This window comes from Meriones unguiculatus, chromosome 1, assembly GCF_030254825.1.
Source record: "Meriones unguiculatus strain TT.TT164.6M chromosome 1, Bangor_MerUng_6.1, whole genome shotgun sequence".
Lineage (NCBI taxonomy): Eukaryota > Metazoa > Chordata > Mammalia > Rodentia > Muridae > Meriones > Meriones unguiculatus.
This window is the reverse complement of record NC_083349.1, coordinates 144,408,886-144,427,547: the sequence shown is the minus strand read 5'-3', so window position 1 is coordinate 144,427,547 and position 18,662 is coordinate 144,408,886. Positions and strand designations below refer to the sequence as shown.

At 43.9% G+C, this 18,662-nt stretch overlaps 1 long non-coding RNA gene across 1 annotated transcript; it reads right to left on the bottom strand.

Moving 5' to 3' along the window:
• Positions 1-331: 331 nt before the first annotated feature.
• On the bottom strand, positions 332-17,810 carry LOC132648047 (uncharacterized). The gene is made up of 3 exons (XR_009586408.1): positions 13,762-17,810; positions 8,103-8,463; positions 332-1,311 (listed from the first exon to the last, which is right to left on the bottom strand). It is a non-coding gene; the product is annotated as an uncharacterized LOC132648047 (long non-coding RNA).
• Between the last annotated feature and the right edge of the window lie 852 nt (positions 17,811-18,662).

Below are 18,662 nucleotides of genomic sequence, written 5' to 3'. Positions count from 1 at the left end.
GTCTGTAGAAGACAACCAAAGGGAAATTAAAATCTCGAGCTTGTGACTGAATAGTAAGCAGTCAGGGCTCCATCAGCTTATCAGAACTCTATTGATCAGTGTCAAAACTCAAAACCTTTGAAATCTTGTAAAAATAAAAGCACAATAGCATAGAGGGGAAGAAAAATCTGAAATATCTCCCAATTTTAAAATGCCTTAAATTACTTTCTTATATTACAACTTTCATTCATGTATCTTAAAACATCTTAGACCCAAAAACATTTTACAACCTGCATTGTTATACCCAGTTCGTGAGCCCCCAAAAGATCTCCAGGAATCGACTCCACTGCAAAACACATGAGGGTCTTTTTATTGTAAATTACAAGCTGCAGCTTGGGCCTACACAGCCCCACTGCCAAAGCGGTGGAAGCTGAGCGCGCTGCCCCCAGGTTAGTTGGGTGATTTATAGATTCTGGTCCATCCCAGCATGTCCAAGGCAGGGACAATTCCTGCCTGGCAAGCATCTATTGGTCAAGATGTTACATTTTGAATCGATTGGCTATAGGAAGGTTCCCAGACCATTAATGACCTGGTGTCCCTCCCTATGGGGATGGTCCAGTTTCCTAGCAACTCTATCTCTAGTGGGTGGGGAAAGAATACAGTGAGGTGGCTCTTCCCCTCAGGGCATTACTAAACTTCTTTACCGTACCTACTTTAGGTCTTAATAATAGCTGCTACTTTATCTTTTGGTCTCTCGTTTCCCCCTTTCCCATGATCATTTGAAGATCCAATCTTGGGTCTTCCAGACATGACCCCTTGTATCTTATAGATTTATCTTTTTATAATGGGATCTGAATACCATTAGTGTAATGCTCTTAAGCATTTTTTTATGAAAGCCATTGAGTGAATGAAAATACAAGGCCCCAAAAATAAAAATCAAAATAAGTAGGGGTCCCTTTAGGGTAGTAAGCCAAGGAGAACTATTATCCTCTTTTTTAGGGTCTCTCTAGGCTTTTAGCCCAGTTGCTGTAATATTACTTTCCATTTCAGCTAAGCAGATGCCCAAGATAATAGCTAATGCCAGGGAGCCCCTTTTGACTTAGCATTTCAGCCTGCTAGCGGGGATTTGGGTGAAGATCCGTCTTCTGGAGCTTCTTTGATGCTGACCGTTGGACCGTAGGCATCAGGGGCTAGGGAGACTGAAATGCCAGTCAAAGGCTGGGCAATAGGGCAGTCCCAAGCATCTGGTTAGTTGATCCACTCAAAGAGGCAGGAAGCAATCATGTCAGTTTCCAGGAAGTCCAGATTTCAGCTTGCAGTCCACAGCTGATCCTGGAACAGAGTTAAACAGGTGAAAATCTGCTGAGACAAATTCAGACTGGAGACAGAAGTTAAAATTTGTCTATTAAATGGGAAAGATCAGGGAAAATCTCATCTGTGATCCTTTTGAGCTATGCCAGATCTAGGTCACATCCTGAAACTCATGAATTTTAGTACACAAAAGGAAATACATAATTTTAAATACTCAGAAAAGTAACATATCAACAAATTGAACATTTTGAGAGTAACAGGTAAAACTGCATCCCACTGAATGAGTATCAGTTAGCTGTTTTGTTTTGTTTTTTTAATACATTTATAAACAACTTAAGTGTGTCCATGGTAACATTTCTTCTGTGGGCATAGCTGTTGGTAATCAGCCACAAATGGAGCTTGGCCATTTTTCATATACTCAGCATCTACTTTTAGCTCCCACTTCCATGTTTACACTGGAAAGTTAGGCAGAAATACATTACTGGCTTTAGTACTAAACCATGGATGCTTGGACTTTTTTTTTTTTTTAACAAAGCAACTAGAAGGAATAGATTTAAGATATTTTTGTGTCAAAATCTACTCCAGAAATGGCAGATATTAAGAATATTATAGTAAAAGCTATGACTTTTGGGTCAGATATACACATTAAATAGATGTTTTTAACATAACGAGAAGCACCTTTAAGTCTATCTCCAGAAGCCAACCAAAGGAAATTAAAATCTCAACCTGGTGACTGAATAATAAGCAGTTATTGCTCCATCAACTTATCAGAACTCTATTGATCAATGCCAAAACTCTGAACTTCTAAAATCTTATAACATAAGCACAACAGTAGCAAAGAGGGGGGAGAAATTTAAAATGTCTCCCATTTTTAATCTACTTTAAAATATTTTTTTATCTCTTTATAACTCATAATTATATACCTTAAAAAACCTACTTAGACTCTCCAATCTTTTGCATTTATCAACCCTGAAACATTTTCTCAGACTAAATAACAACACTCTCTAGATTTTTACAACCTAAACTCCTATATCCTCAGACCCTACATAGGCTCTATATTTTTTTTAAGACACAGGCAACTAACATGAGTCCTGTGAGCAAGGCAAACCTGTTTTTTTTTTTTTTCTAAATAAGAGATCTAGTACTCAGTAGTTCTAGCTAATGAACTGATCAATGAGCTAACAGTGGATCTAATTGTCTTCTCTCTAGCTGCAAAGCTACCGTAAGCTTAGCATAGCCATCAAGGTGTTCAGAGACCTGAGAAGGATAAATTATAAGCTAAATAAATATACCAATTTATGTGCCAATCAACATGACAGAGATGACTACTTAGTCCATCACCTAGGCAGTGTCCCTGGCTCCTGTGTCTCACGGCATCCTGAACAGAGGTAGTCCAGCCAGGTACAGAAGATAAGAGACTGTTTCTGTGGAGAAAGAAATGAGAGAATAGCCTCACCTTGCCCTTAGCAACGTGAAACATTGACTCCAGGTTTCCACAGTTTTGGCTGGGCCCTAGCAGTGGGACAGTTGAGGCAGTATTGCCCAGTGGTTAGCATACCATAATCCAGAGTCACAGTCATCTGTCATTGTGCCCAAATCTTCTTGGAGACCTTGGGGAGCTACTGCCAGGATTTTGGGACTTTCTGTCACAATAAGCTTACACAGTTAAAATGCCATGTTCATCAGATCTCTGACAAGCTTGAGGGTCAGCATATCTGAGTTACTCTTTGTCTTTATTATCTGTTCTAAACTGTGTAAAAAAACCTAAACAAAGATACTAGGTATAGCTCAACATCTTAACCAACTGCAGTTGTTAGTATAACTTTAAATCTGCTCTTTTTGAACTAAAATCAAAGCAAACCTTTTAATCAGGTATAGTTTATAGAGAAGCTAGCAAATCTTGCTGCTCCTACCACTTGAGACCTAAACAAAGATGATCGCAAACTCATGGCTCCACCCTCTTTATCTCCGGACCAGCATGGCAGCTGGCCACATGTAACTGAACTCATCTGGAAGCCCTAAACAAATATGGCAGCAAAACTACAGCTTCACGTGCTCTCTATCCCTGAATCATCATGGCGGCTAGCAATGACAATACCAAATAGCAATTAGGTGCTGATGATGATACAGCAAACACTGTGGAGCATCCACAATCCCCCACAACCAAAAGTTTTAACATAGTGATCAAATAAGTTTTAGAACCAACTGCATAACAGAACAGTACAGAGCAATTTTAAATTGTATGAATTATTTTAGCCATACCAAACCTATCAGCCAGAATTCTTTCCCCTTAAAAGAGCATAAAAAACATTTTGCAATGAGGAATAACCAGCCTTTTAAATGAATTATAACATATTTAAATACAGCTCTTTCTCAAATCATATTAACTCTCTGGCTTTTTATAATGCATCCACTAACCTTCAGCAACATCCTATATACCTTTAGGTTCCTAGCTTCCCTTTTCTGGCTTAACCAGACATTTTTACTTTTTTGCTTTCTCTCTTGCTTTTCAGACAACATAAAACTCTCATTAAAATCCTTTCCATTCTGACATGATCCTGCTGGAGTCCAGAGTCTACGATTTGCTTTTTTATAGGCAAAGCAAAAAAACAAGTTACATTAATACAAAGAGGAGTTCTGAAACTGCCAAATACTTTTTTAAAATAACTTCCCTGTAGCAGGTAACATAAAGGTAACATAAACAAACTCTAAGGAACTAGAACAAGTTTTAAGGAACTTGGTGAAAACATGTTTTTCCATAAACAAAGCAGCTTAACAAACAGCTCTCCACAAGATACATTCTAAAAACTGCAATTTTCTCAGTTAGTGCAAACCATACAGCTGGGTTTCATTTAGTAAAATTGATAAAATAAATAGCAAAGTATTTTTATTTTCCCCCAAAGTATCGAGAAACTTTTAAATTTTCTGTTAGACTGCCCAAGATCATTGTCATACCCAAATGCCTGATAAACTTTAAACATTTTATAGCCTTAAACATTTAAACAATTTTTTTTAAAACCTGTTTTTGCAATATCAAAATAAAGTACTCCTTTTGTAGGAGAGAAGTCACAAGGCATAACCATAATCTTAAAAGTCAAAACCAGATTTTAAAAGTAGAATTTACCAGTGCAAGCAATTTAATTTCTAAAACCAATACCAATTTAAAATAACTCATCCTTTTAACCTGAAGGAAATGAGAATTATTTGACCAAGGTTTTTTCTTGTTTGTTTGTTTGTTTTTTTACCCATACCAAGATGGTGGTCACATTATAACCCACATGGTAAAGTCAAGATGGCAGGGAGACACTGAGGCACTTCACATACCACGTGGCAACCTATACATATGCGTTCATAGACCTTATAAACACATAGGCACACATTTTAAACAAGTTTCATGAGGCCTTTCAGAAGAGAAAACAGAAGGTAGACACAAACAAATACTGCACAGAGACACTGAGACAAAAAAAAAAAAAAAACAAAAAAACACTCACCAGCTGACCAAATTTCCCGGGACCAAAACTGACTCTTTTCAGGCAGGCCGGACATAGGCCTTTCAGAAATTTCTCCAGGATGGGCCCAAGTCCCTTCCTGGGTAAGGTACTGTAAAAACAGACCTTCAGATTCCCACTCTGGCTCCTCTGCCACAGAAGCCTCAGCGTGGTGGGTGGTTCTAGACCACCTCCAGAAACTGATGAAGTTGGGGGACGTCTCTCCCAACTTCAGTGATTGTGATTGTTTGACATGTCTGTATAAATCACATTTAGTCACTCATACAGATGCCTTGAGGCAGAACAGAATTCAGAAGATAGGCGCCAATGGGCACAGTGCACACCGCACAAAGCAACAATGATGGAGACGAAGACTGAGACACAGACACGACACTTACCAGCTGGTATGAGACCCTCTGGGTCAGTTCTGAGGTCTTGGGGGGCCCTGGAATCTTGGTGGAACCTCCAAATGTTATACCCAGTTCATGAGCCCCCAAAAGATCTCCAGGAATCGACTCTATTGCAAAACACATGAGGGTCTTTTTATTGTAAATTACAAGCTTCAGCTTGGGCCTACACAGCCCCACCGCCGAAGCCGTGTGAGCTGAGCGCGCCGCCCCCAGGTTGGTTGGGTGATATATAGATTCTGGTCCCTCCCAGCATGCCCAAGGCAGGGGCAATTCCTGCCTGGCAAGCATCTATTGGTCAAAATGTTACATTTTGAATTGATTGGCTATAGGAAGGTTCCCAGACCATTAATGACCTGGTGTCCCTCCCTATGGGGATGGTCCAGTTTCCTAGCAACTCTATCTCTAGTGGGTGGGCAAAGAATACAGTGAGGTGGCTCTTCCCCTCAGGGCATTACTAAACTTCTTTACCGTACCTACTTTAGGTCTTAATAATAGCTGCTACTTTATCTTTTGGTCTCTCAGCATTTACCAACCTTAAAATACCTTCTTAGGCCCTCCACTTTTCTTGCATTTATCAACTTTGAAACACATTCCTAAAGAGGTTTTCTTTCAAAACTTAAATTACCCAAGAGACCAAAGAATTAAAAATCAGTGGGTATTGTTTTAAAGTTTAAAGCATAAGCCTGAACAAAGGCCACTCAGAGATATGTGCAGCCACCTGGGAAACAAAACTAGCTTTAATGCATTCTTTCCCTGCCCACTAGAGATACAGTTGCTAGGAAACTGGCCCACATGGCCAGGCCAGAACCATGTATGATCTTGATGCCTAAAATAAACCAATCATTTCAAAAGGCATTTTCCCTTACCCAATCATGTTAACACCAAAGCGTGTGAGTCCCTGCTTGCAGTTTTGCCCTTTAAAAACCTTGTTTCCCTAGACTGCGGGGCCACATTCCTCTCCTATTTCCACAGGATGTTTGTGTCCCATGTTGGAACACATATACAATTAAAAAAAAAACTCTCCTGTATTTACAGCAGAGTCTTTTCCTGGTCTTTGGGGGTCTCAGGAACTGGGCACAACATTTTGGGGGCTCGTCTGGGATCCCAAGACTCCAGGATTCTGACCCGGAGTGTTTTATGCCAGTGGTGTCGTATCTATGTGTTTCTGTGCAGTGTCCCTGGGTACTTTCTGTATTCTAAAATTCCTCAGGGTGTCCGTATCTGGGCAGCATGCCATGAGTAAGGCAGTAGATGTTCTGTAAAATCCCAGCTGCTGAAGTCAGAAAGACATTTCTGGCTTGATCAATATCCTTGCTGGTAGTGTCCCAGCACCCACTGCTCTGCAGCTTCTGTGGCAGGGAAACCAGAGCAAGAATCTGAAGAAACCTCTTTGGGTCAGATGTTGTGTTTTTCCCCATGGGAGGAATCTGTTTCCGTGCACATTTATCTGTCTGTTTCTGTCCATTTTGCTTTCAGCTTCCATGGCAGGGAAACCATGGTGGGACAACTCCTGGCATGCTTGAAATCACAGCTGGAGGAAGGAAGAAGGGTTTTGTCTGTTTAAATTCATATATGGCCATTACATGCTTGTTCCTGAATGATCCTAAATGGTTAATATGCTCTGCCTGTCTTGGTTATAGATTAAGAGTTATTGGATATGTTTAAAGGTTAAATTCAAACCCTTGTTTAGCACATATACTTGTGCCTATGTGTTTATAAGATCTATAAATGCATAGAGGTGTTTAAATAGCAACCACGTGGCTTGCCATGCATTGTGATATGACCGCCATCTTTGCCATGCACTGTGATATGACCGCCATCTTTGCCATGCACTGTGATATGACCGCCATCTTTGCCATGCACTGTGATATGACCGCCATCTTTGCCATGCACTGTGATATGACCGCCATCTTTGCCATGCACTGTGATATGACCGCCATCTTTGCCATGCACTGTGATATGACCGCCATCTTTGCCATGCATTGTGATATGACCGCCATCTTTGCCATGCATTGTGATATGACCGCCATCTTGAGATTGCCACCTGGTGTGGGGCAGAGCAAAGAAAGATTACAGAACCTCTTAGCTGTAATAAACTTTATCATCCTATCTCCTTTTAGACCAAGAAGACAAGTCTCATTTTAAATTGTTATTGATTTTAGAGATTAAATTGTTTGCACTGGTAAATTTTGCTTTTAAAATTTGATTTTTACTTTAAAAATTATGGTTATGCTTTATGACTTCACTCCTAAAAAGAGTAGTTTATTTAGATACTGTGAAAACAGGTTTTGGAGAATGTTTTAATGTTTAAGGCTATGAAACATTTTAAAGTCTATCAGGCATTTTTAATAATGACCTTGGGCAGTCTAACAAAGAACTTGGAACAGTTTCTCAAGCCTTTGGGGGAGGACAAAAAAATTTTGGTATTTATTAATTTTATCAAATAAAACCATGCAATACTGTTTGAGCCAATTGAGAAAAAACAGTGTGTAGCCTGGCTGTCCTGGACTTGCTTTGTAGACCATGCTGGCTGTGAACTCAGAGATCTGCCTCCCTCTGCCTCCCAAGTGCTGGGATTACAGGCGTGTGCCACCACTCCTGGCACCATCTAAGCTTTTAATTCCTCTAACTTTCGCTACTTGCAATTACCAACCTTAGAATACCTCTTTACAGCTTCCTCCAGCCATCATAAAACATCTTAGATCCTCTAACCTTCACTTAACAACCTTAAAACACCTTCTCACAACTTAAACTTCCACATCCTCTGACCTCCATAACTTGCATTTACCATCCTTAAAACATCTCCTTAGACCCTACAACACTTTCTTAGATCTTTCACAACTTAAGCTTATATATGAGACTTTAACAATCTAGTTTCCACTTCCATCAGAGACCTGACAAGAATAAATATTACCTGAGTAAGTAGGAAGTACAGAGCAAGCATCTTCCAAAACTCTAGAAATGACAGAAAGAGCTGGCTGCCTGGACAGTCACCCAGTACTCCTCAGCAACACTGAGGCATCCTTTCCAGTATATGACAGACTGTTTATGAAGCAGGAATTAGGAAGGACTGTTTTTCTTGTTTTGGCAGTCGACTTCCCTACATCCAGATTGTCTACAATTTGGACAGTATGCCTTCTGCAGTTGAGTCAAGTCACTTTCTTGTCCAGTAGCTAGCTTGCCACATTTGAGGCAAACTCCAAATGGAGGTTCTTCGATACCCATCAACTTCTTTCAAGTACAGTGGGGGTGCTGCCAGGAGCTGACATGTCTTACTGTAAAAAAAAAAAAAAAGTCTTTTATTAATAAACATCTTCAAATGCTATATTCTGTAGATCTCTGGGTTCCTTTTTTTTTTTTTAAAGATTTTATTTATATGTATACAGTGTTTTGTCTGCATGTACACCTGCATGCCAGAAGAGGGCACCAGATCTCATTACAGATGGTTATGAGCCACCATGTTATTGCTAAGGGCCTTTGGAAGAGCAGGCAGTGCTCTTAACCTCTGAGCCATCTCTCCAGCCCCTGATTTATGAGGTTTTTGAAGACCACTTATCTATAATATATCTGAACAGGCAAATACTGTTTGTTTCTAGCTATTTACTATCTGATTAACTTTCAAAACATTTATAAGAGGCTAAATAAAGCTTATTTTGTAATTAACTAAACTAGTACCTAACATGATCATAGGTTTGAGTGACTGACTACTAACTTGTATTTTTAATTATCCTAAACTGTTTGTAATAGCAGCTTTCAAAGACAAGGGCTTCACATTGCATTCTAATGAGCTGCATAGGTATGATACCTTGTACAAGAGTTGAAATATAAATATATCGTACGTTGTAACAAAAACCTTGAATTTATATTAAAAATACAATAATCTATAGCAATGTAAAAATATTTGAGACACGTAATTGCTCTTTAGTTTAAAAGCAGATTCAATAATCGACTCTTATATCCTATTATCCCTATATCATCTCTTAGTCCTTTTCTCATACAAGACTGCTTTATTTTGGCCTTTTTTTTTTTTTCTTAAAGAGCATATATAAAATTGCAGTCATGGACTGGAGAGATGGCTCAGTGGTTAAGAGCACTGGCTGCTCTTCCAGAGGTCCTGAGTTCAACTCCCAACTACATCGTGGCTCACAACCATCTATAATGAGATCTGGTGCCCTCTTCTGGCCCATAGCCTCACATGCAGGCAGAACACTGTATACATAATAAATAAATACATGTGGTTTTTTTTGTTTGTTTTGTTTTTTTTAAACTGCAGTGATTACTGAACATTTTAACAGTCAAAACAAAACCACATGGCGTTCAAATGCCCTCCTCTATATCGGTCACCATTTTTCAACATGGAAACTACTTTCTTTTTTAACCTCTCAACTTCTTTCCTTCCTTTGGAAACTTCAATTATTATTTTCAAGCCTAGTTTTTCTTTCTCTGACTGTCTTTATCCAGTTTCCTTTCTTTCTTTAGCATCTAAAGCACATTTTTAAAGCATATTGTACCTGTTCAGAGATTTGAGTCTGGCCTCTGCAGTCACTCTGACCATATGAGACAATTTTTTTTTTTTTTTAAGATTTATTTATTGCTGGGTGTGGTGATGCATGCCCGTAATCCTAGCACTCTGGGAGGCAGAGGTAGGCAGATCTCTACAAGTTTGAGTCCAGCCTGGTTTACAAAGTGAGTCCAGGGCAGCCAAGGCTACACAGAGCAACCCTGTCTTGAAAAACTACTACATATATATATAAATATATATATAATTTATTTATTTATTAATACAGTATTCTGCCTGCATGTGTGCCTGCACACCAGAAGAGGGCACCAAATCTCACTATAGATGGTTGTGAGCCACCACATGCTTACTGGGAATTGAACTCAGGACTTTTGGAAGAACAGCTAGCGCTCTTAATCTCTGAGCCGTCTCTCCAGCCAAGTCTTAAAGGGCCAGGCCACCTGCCATGACTAGCCTCCAGCATGCTGCGAGCCATCTGCTAGATTCTCCAGCCCTCTCCTGACTTAGACTTGCATGCATTCCCATGGTTTACCAGGGCCCACGTGCAACCTGGGCTCCATCGCTGTTTGCCAGCTCATGCCAAGCCTCTCCTGAGGCACAGGTTATTCCCGTGTCTGTGGTCCAGGGAAGTTTTCCAACCAGCTTCAGTTGAGTGAGCTGCATGTCCCACCAAGCAGCTGGCTTCTTGGAGCAGTGAGCTCTGATCTGGGAAGCAGGTGCCTGCGTGGCCAGAGGGCCTCTGTGACAACGCTCATGTCAGGACTGCAACTAAGCTCTCGGGGCACAGAAAGCAGCACCTGGACACACAATGCACAGAGACATTGCTACTAGACACAGAGGCAGAGATCCTCCTGCCTCTGCCTGGGGAGTGCTGGGATCAAAGGCGTGGGCCATCACCCACCAGCTGGGATGCAGGACCCAGTTCAGCCCCACCCTGAGATGCAACCCTGGCTCCCTCTGGACCACAGGCTCTGTGCTGACCCTGAGGAACCACTTCCCAGGAGATTTTCCCTTGGTGATGTCCGCCTCTTATTATTCATGGCTGATTCTTCAGCCCTAAGCATCAACTGACCCGGTAAGTCAAAGAAGAATTCAATCCACAGATTGTTGGGGGTGGGGTTGAAACAGGGTTTCCTCTGTGGAGCCTTGGCTGTCATGGACTCACTCTGTAGACCAGGCTGGCCTCAAACTCACAGAGATCTGCCTGCCTCTGCCTCCCGAGTGCTGGGATTACAGGTGTGTGCAACCAAGGCCTGGTCCTAAAGCACAGATTCTCAATTCAAATACATTCCATACAAAGGGTCCTGACAGAGGCTTTGATCCCAAACCCACCCGCACCTCCACACTTTATAAATCAGGCCTCTATCTTAAGCACTACTCCCAGCATTATTTCCCAAATCCCCACAACAGCTCATCAACGCTCTTTCCAGTCCAGAGCTTGAAAAATCCTCTCCCTTCCTCCTACAAAACATTCTAAGGCATAAACACCACACGGTCAGGTCTGTTACAGCTATGCCTATCCTCTGATAGCAATCTCTATCCTAGCTGGCTTCTGTTGCTGTGATTAAACAAAACAACAATGAAAAAAAGTCAGTCGCTAAACACAAGTTGAGGAGGAAAAGCTTAATTCAGATCCACAGTTAAAAAAAAAAAAAAAAAAAAAAAAAGGCCAAGGGGCTGGAGAGATGGCTCAGTGGTTAGGAGCACTGGCTGCTTTTCCAAAGGACCTAGGTTCGTTCGAATCCCAGCAACCACATGGCAGTTCCCAACTGTCTGTGACTCCAGTGCCAGGTGATCTGAGCGCCTTGCACAGACATCCATGGAGGAAACACAAATGGAAATAAAGTAATTGAAAAAAAAAAAAGCCAAGAAGAAGGTGGACGCAGAAACCGAGCAGAGGCCCTTCAAGAGTTCTGGCCACAGGCTTGTTTCCAGGTTCCAGCCTGGCTAGCTGCCTGACACAGCTTAGGCCCCACCCCCAACCAGGAGCGGCACCATCCACAGGCTGGGCCCTCCTACATCAATTAGCAATCAAGATAATGCCCTGCAGACGTGGCCACGGGTCAATCTGATTAGAGGTGATTGCTCAATTGAGGTTAACAACCAAGATTAGCCACTGGCTGGCTAGCCAGTCTACTTGGTGAGAAGTCTACTTGGTGAGAACTCCAGACTAGTAAGAGACTTTGTCTCCAAGCAAGGTAGCAGCACTTTTTTTGTTGTTGATTTTTTGTTTTTTTGAGACGGGATTTCCCTGTGTAGCCCTGGCTGTCCTGGACTCGCTTTGTAGACCAGGCTGGCCGAACTCACAGCGATCCACCTGCTCCTCCTTCCCAGAGTGCTGGGATGACAGGCGTGCTCCACTGTGCCAGGCTTGTTAACAGAGCATGTAGGGTCGACTTCCCGGACTGGAGAGATAGTGGCTGAGAACACTGGCTCCTCTTCCAGAGAATGCCGGGGTTCAATTCCCAGTACCCCTATGGTAGCTCATGATTGTCCAGGTCCAGAGGATTGACACGTTCTTCTGGCCCCTCTAGAACACACATGCAGGCAAAATACCCAAACACATAAAATAAAAATAAAAGGAAAAAAAATGGCCAGTATCAAGTGTTTGGGAAATGATAGAGCAATTGAAATTCTTCCCCCTCCTCCCCAGCTCCACCCCTCCCCCCTGCTTTTTCCTGACAGGCTTTCAGGTAGCCCAGGCTGACTAGGGCTCAATATGTAGTCAAGCATGATTTTGAACTTTTGACCTTCCTGCCTGTACCTCCTAAGTGCCAAGATTACAGATGTGGCCCACCAGGACTTCAGGCCAAGTATGTTAGAACTTCGGCCAAGTATGTTAGGTCCCCAGCCCCGAAATTCTTAAATGACTTTGTAACGTGCATTAATTAGAGCTGAACATGACGGCACGTTCCCGTGATCCCAGTGCTAGGGAGATGGAGGCCAGAGATTCAAGTTCAAGGTCATCCTCGGCTACATCCTAGGCTTCCTTCCTTCCACTGCTCTCAAAACCCTAAAACAAAGCAATGAATGTGACAAGTGAGGTGGCTCATCTAGTGAAAATACTAGCCACACATGCCTGGGGATCAGAGTTCTACCACCTGGACTTCCCACCCCCCAATGCGGGGGACAACTGGCTCCCGTTGTCCTCTCTTCATCAACAGGCAGGCCTCGGCACCTGCGGCACACGCACTTGTTTGCTGTGAAAAATCGGTTGGAACATTCACTTTGCAAAACTTCCTTGGGAAGATGTAGCAAACTCACCCTTTGGGCAGCAATTTCATTGAGGCATTTGCTCATTTTTGTAATGGCATCTCACTGTATAGTCACCTGACCTGGATCTCTCTCTCTCTTCTCTCAATGATTTAAGTGCACAAGCGTTTCACCTGCATGTATGTATGTGCACCACACCATGTGCATGCCTGACCTACGGGTATTGAATTCCCTGGAATTAGAGTTAAGGATGGTGGTAAGCCACCACGTGAATACTGGGGATTGAACTCAGGTCCTCTGCCTGATCAGAAATGTCTTGACTCTTGCCTCAGCCTCCTGAGTGCTGGAATTGCAGGCTTTCCCCCCCAAACTTCTTAATTATATATTTATTTCTATTTTATGAATATTTGTGTTCTACCTGCCTCCGTGTGTGTGTGTGTGTGTGTGTGTGTGAGAGAGAGAGAGAGAGAGCGAGAGAGAGCGAGAGCATGTCAGATCCCCTGGAACTGGAGTTGCAGGCAGTTGTGAGCTGCCATGTGGGTTTTGGGAACTGAACCTGGGTCCCCTAGAAAAGCAGACGGTGCTCTTAACCACTGAGCCATCTCTGCAGCCCCAGATGTTACTCTCTTAAGTAGACTCTGGGAGCACAACCAGAACTAATGATCTAGCCTGATGCACAGTGGCCAGGCTGAATCCCACAAACACTAACACTCAGAAGACTGAGCTGTGTGAGCAATGTACCTTGGGGAGATGCAGCACACATCTCCACCCCAGAGGGACCATCACATACCAAGTACAGAGTTCAACATGGTGAACCATGGGTTTTATTGGGATTACTTACAGGAGCAGAAATAACTCAAAGACAGCCCACCCCTGCATGGTGATACGTCACAGAGGCTGGGAGCATGGAGCACACTACAAAACAGCACGCAGCTCAAAGGTTGGTCTACACCTAGTCCAGGCACCTCGGCTGGCTTCTGCTTCTGCCAAACAGATCTCCGTGTCTTCTTTTCCTGCTTAGCTTGTTTACTCTGGGAAGGGCCTAGAATCAGGTCAGTTTCAGGGACTTCCGGAAGCTGTCCCTTCAGAACAGAATGTTTCAAGGAAGCAGTTTCTGAAGAATCAGTTACACAACAGAGCTATTAATGAGAGTTCTTGCAGCTGGATTCCATTTATATTCAGAACTTTTAGTGGTTTCAATAAAAATACCCCCCATAAACCAAAGGGAGTGGCACTAGTTGGAGGTGTGGCCTTGGCCTTGTTAGAAGTATGTCACTGGGGATAGACTTCACAGACCCAATGTTTCTCTCTTCCTGCTGCCTGCTGATCCAGACGCAGGACTCTCAGCTGCCTCTCCAGCAGCATGCCTGCCTGCATGCCCCCATGCTTCCTGCATGACTTGTAAGCCAGCCACATTTAAACTTTTTTATGTTGGGTGATGGCGGCACACACCTTTAATTCTAGTACTCAGAAGACAAAGGCAGGTGGATTGATTTCTGAGTTCAAGGCCAGCCTGGTCTATAGAGTAAAAGTTCCAGGACAAATAGCTAAGTGGTGAAAAGAAACCTTGTTGTTTGAAAAACAAACAAATAAATAAAAACCCAGGCAGGGTAGCACACTTTTAATTCTACCACTCTTTGGGAGGCAGAGGCCAGCCTGATCTACAAAGGAAGTCCAGAACAGCCAGGACTGTTACACACATGAAACCCTGTCTTCAAAAAAACAAAACAAGTGAAGAAATAAACAAGTAAGTTTTCCTTTATAAGACACCATGACTGTCTCCTCACAGCAATAAAACCTTAACATAGTGCTAAAACAGGCAACAGGAATCCACACGAATCGAAGTCATGACTAGCATAAGAGTTCCCACTGACTGGTGAGGAGATGAGGGAGGCACTCAAAAAGAGGCATCTGGAGATGACCGGCCACTGTTCCGCTACCTTTAGGCTGGTCACCAAGAAGTGTTCCTTGGGCAGGCTGTACATGCACGCCATAATCCCACTGCTTGAGAGGTGAAGGCAGAAGGTGCAGGTGTTGAAGGACAGAGGACAAAACACTCCCTCTCCTACAAAACAGAGCCTGAAGGCAAAACCGATCAGCCCCCGCATCTACAGAGGCTGAGGCAGAAAAGACTGAAAATTCAAGCCTGAAAGTAGTGTGTGGACTGAGCAGCCTGAACAGCCTGGTGAGAGTCTACCTCGAAATAAAGGATGGCGAAAAGAAGCCTGAAGATTCAGCTAGTAAAGATGCTGCTCAGTGGAGATGCAGCTCGGTGAAGATGCTGCTCAGCGGCAGAGAGCTTGCCTCTTACCTCTCTGGCACCAAAACGCAAAGCTTAAACAAATAAGGTATCTTGTGCCTTACTTAAGTTGATTTCCTCTCTCCTCCTCCGTCCTGCTTTTCGATGCGGGGTTTTCTTATGTTTCCCGTGATGCCTCTGAGTAGCCCAGGCTAGCCTATAACTCACTTCACCAATCAGTCTGGCCTCAACTCTCCCAATCCTCCCGACTCTCTCTTAGATGCTGGCATTACGCCACGCCCGGCTAATTTTACAAATTTACAAAAGCAGCTTCATCGCGAATCTTCCCAACAAAACTCGGCAGTCTGTCCACTAGATGCCTTGAGTCCTTCCTGGCCTGTGCTGCCGCTGGGCTCGCGAGCGTCCCGGTTCTCGTTCCTTCCTCCTCCTCTGGCTGCTTTTCTGGCCAACGCCAGAAGGCTTCGTCATTCGCCGACTTCTCCCGCAGCTTCAGCGAGATGCGGTTTTCTCTGCTCCGCTGGCAGGCGGCGCTGAAGGACCATCGACCTCTGGCTCAGGGTCAGCCCCGGCCCCCGCCCTCCGTTTAATTCTCCGGAATAAAGACTGAATGTGTCTCAGCATCGCCAATTTCTCTGCAGAACATTTGTGGTTGTGTTCGGGTCTAGTCGTCCAGGGCCACGCTTGGGAAATCTTGATGGAGATCCAGCCCGGCAGCCCGCTCTGCTCTCCGTCAGCTAATTGTTGAGTCGGATGTTTGTTTATCCTGGAGTGAAGGGGAGCCGGGTGCGCGGGGGCGGCTGCCCCCAGGGAAGCCTGCTTCCTGTCCTCGGCTTACTCAGCTGCCCGTCGCCCTCTGAAGCCCTGGAAAGAATTGCAGAGCTGGGAAGGCCCTGCCCAACGGTGCCTTCACCCAACAACAAAACATTTCCTGACCCTCCCTTGTGCTCAGACCTGTTAAGAGACTCCGATGGTGATTGCGGGAGCGTTGTACTCTTAGGAGATAGCAGAGTTATAACGCGAGAGGTGGTGCGCGCCTTTAATCCCAGCACTGAGGCGGAGGCAGACGCAGAATTTCTGTGTGAGAGAGCTGGGAACGACGCAGGGTGACCAGGGGCTTTAGGCTTCTAGAGGGCTGGCCACCTGAGCCAGCCTGAGGGACATCTAAAATAATAGGGTGAGCAGACAAGGACTTTGTCTTCTCCACTACCATGAGATTGAATGCCCACTATCCCTTTCGTTTAGTATTCATTAGCTACTCATTAAAAAATATTATATATGCTTATATATGTGTGTATATATATATATATATATATATTTTTTTTTTGGTTGAGCCAGAGCTACCGTAACGATGTAGCCACGGCTGACCTTAACCTTCTGATCATCCTGCCTGTGCCTCCAAAGGGCTGTGATTACAGGTGTGTGCGATCACACTCCTTCATGTCGTGCTGGTGACTGCCCCCAGGCCGTGATGGGCAGGCACTCTAGCAGCTGAGCTAGACCCTTGCCAGTGTACACATTTACCAAAGACCCAGGATCAGGCCACATGTTACCTTACGGCCACTCTGAGGTGACTTAAATCTGAGACTTGACGGTGACAAACCTCAAAAAGGAAACACCCGACTTCGGAGTTAGACACTATCTGTTCACATATTTTCCAAGACTGGGTTTGGAAGATTTTTGTTGTTTTAGGTGAGTGGGTGTTTGCCTGCATGTGTACTTGTGTACCACATGCATGCTTGCTGTCAGTGAGGCTAGAAGAGGGCATCAGAGGCCCTGGAACTGGCGTTATGGAGGGTGGGGAGCCTCTGTGTGGTGCTGGAAATCAAACTCAGGTCCTCTGGAGGAGCATCGGGTGCTCTTAAGCACCAAGCTATTTCTCTACCCTGGAAGGTTGTTACATGGGTAATCTTCGGGACTCTGTTAGGGTAGTACATGCACTTGTGTGAGAAACGGGATTTCCTTTTCTCTTCAAGGTAGTTAATACAACAAAGGCCCCTATTTCCTGAACCTACCTCTTTCCCAGTTTATTGGCTAATTGTGTGGAGAAGTTGGAGTTCCCACCAATGGGATGAGACAAAGTCACCGCCTCCACCAGGAATAAAAGACAGTAGCCATCTCAGCCATGTGTACCCAGTAGCTGGGTTTGGGTTTGGCACACAGACACACACTTTTGTAGAAATTCATTTTTATGTGCTTGGGTGTTTTGCTTGCATAATGTCTGTGCAGTTCCTGGGGAAACCAGAAGAGGGCATCAGTTCCCCTGGAACTGGAGTTTCAGGCAATTGTGAGCTGTAATACAATCTGAGGATCCATCTTCACACCTCCCTGCAAGCACAGCTTCTGCAAAATAATGGTAACAGTAATAAGTCTTGCTGAGTTACTTTTGCTTTGTTCTTGGTTCAACTCCAACATCATTCTTTTCCAACACTCAGGAGGCAGAGGATTGGCACAAATTCAATCCCAGTCTGAGCTACACAGTAAATTCCAGAGCAGTCAGGGATACCTAGTGAGAAAATGCCAATGACAGTCTTTATTTTTACTTAGCGACATTCTGTGCTGAGGCTGGAACCCAGGGCGTTGGGTATGCACGAAAATAGTCTACAGATGCGCCCTATCCTCAGCCCCAGGTAATAAGCTCCTACCTTTAATTCTGTGTCTATGTGTGTATCTGTGCCCTTGAAAGCAGGTGCCTCCGGATGCCAGAGCCTTTGGGTTCCTTTGGAGCTGGAGTTACATGAAGCAGTTGCCTGACTTGAGTGTTGTGTCCCTCTGCAAGAACCCATTCTTTTCTTTCTTTTTTTTTGGGGGGGGGGTTTCAAGACAGAATTTCTCTGTGTAGTCGCAACTGTTCTGGAACTCGATCTGTAGACCTCGCTGGCCTGGAATGCAGAGATCCACACCTGTCTCTCCCTCCTGAGTGCTGGGATTAAAGGCATGTATTCTGAGATGGGGATTCTCTGTTTTACCCCTGGCTATCCATCCTGGAACTCCCTCTGTAGACCAGGCTGGCAAAGAACCAGTCTTAACTGATCTCTTCAGCCCACACCACCAGAATCTGCCCTCCTGAAGAACTTTAATGAGAGGCTTCATTTGCTGGAGTCTTTTATTTAGTAATGCTTACTGTGGGCTTAATAATTGGAAGTCATTCCCCTGCACCAACCCCAGGTACATTTAGACACAGTGGTTCCCACTTAACTCCCACGTTCTTTTCTGATGTTTCACCCGAGGCCAGGAGGGAGATAAGAGTTCCGTTCACATTCTCTCCTTACAGGACAATACTTTCGTGGCTGCATAACATATCCATAATAGATTCTACTATTGTTGTGGAGAGTCCTCTGCTGAAAGTAATTCATCAGCTACTATAGGTGTGGAGAAAATCTCCCACACTTTACAGGGTTCCAGTGGTTTGAGGATCCCACCGGGAACCGTAGCCATACAGACTTACGATTCCTCACTCGATCCTCTCCCAGCGACCCTCTGAG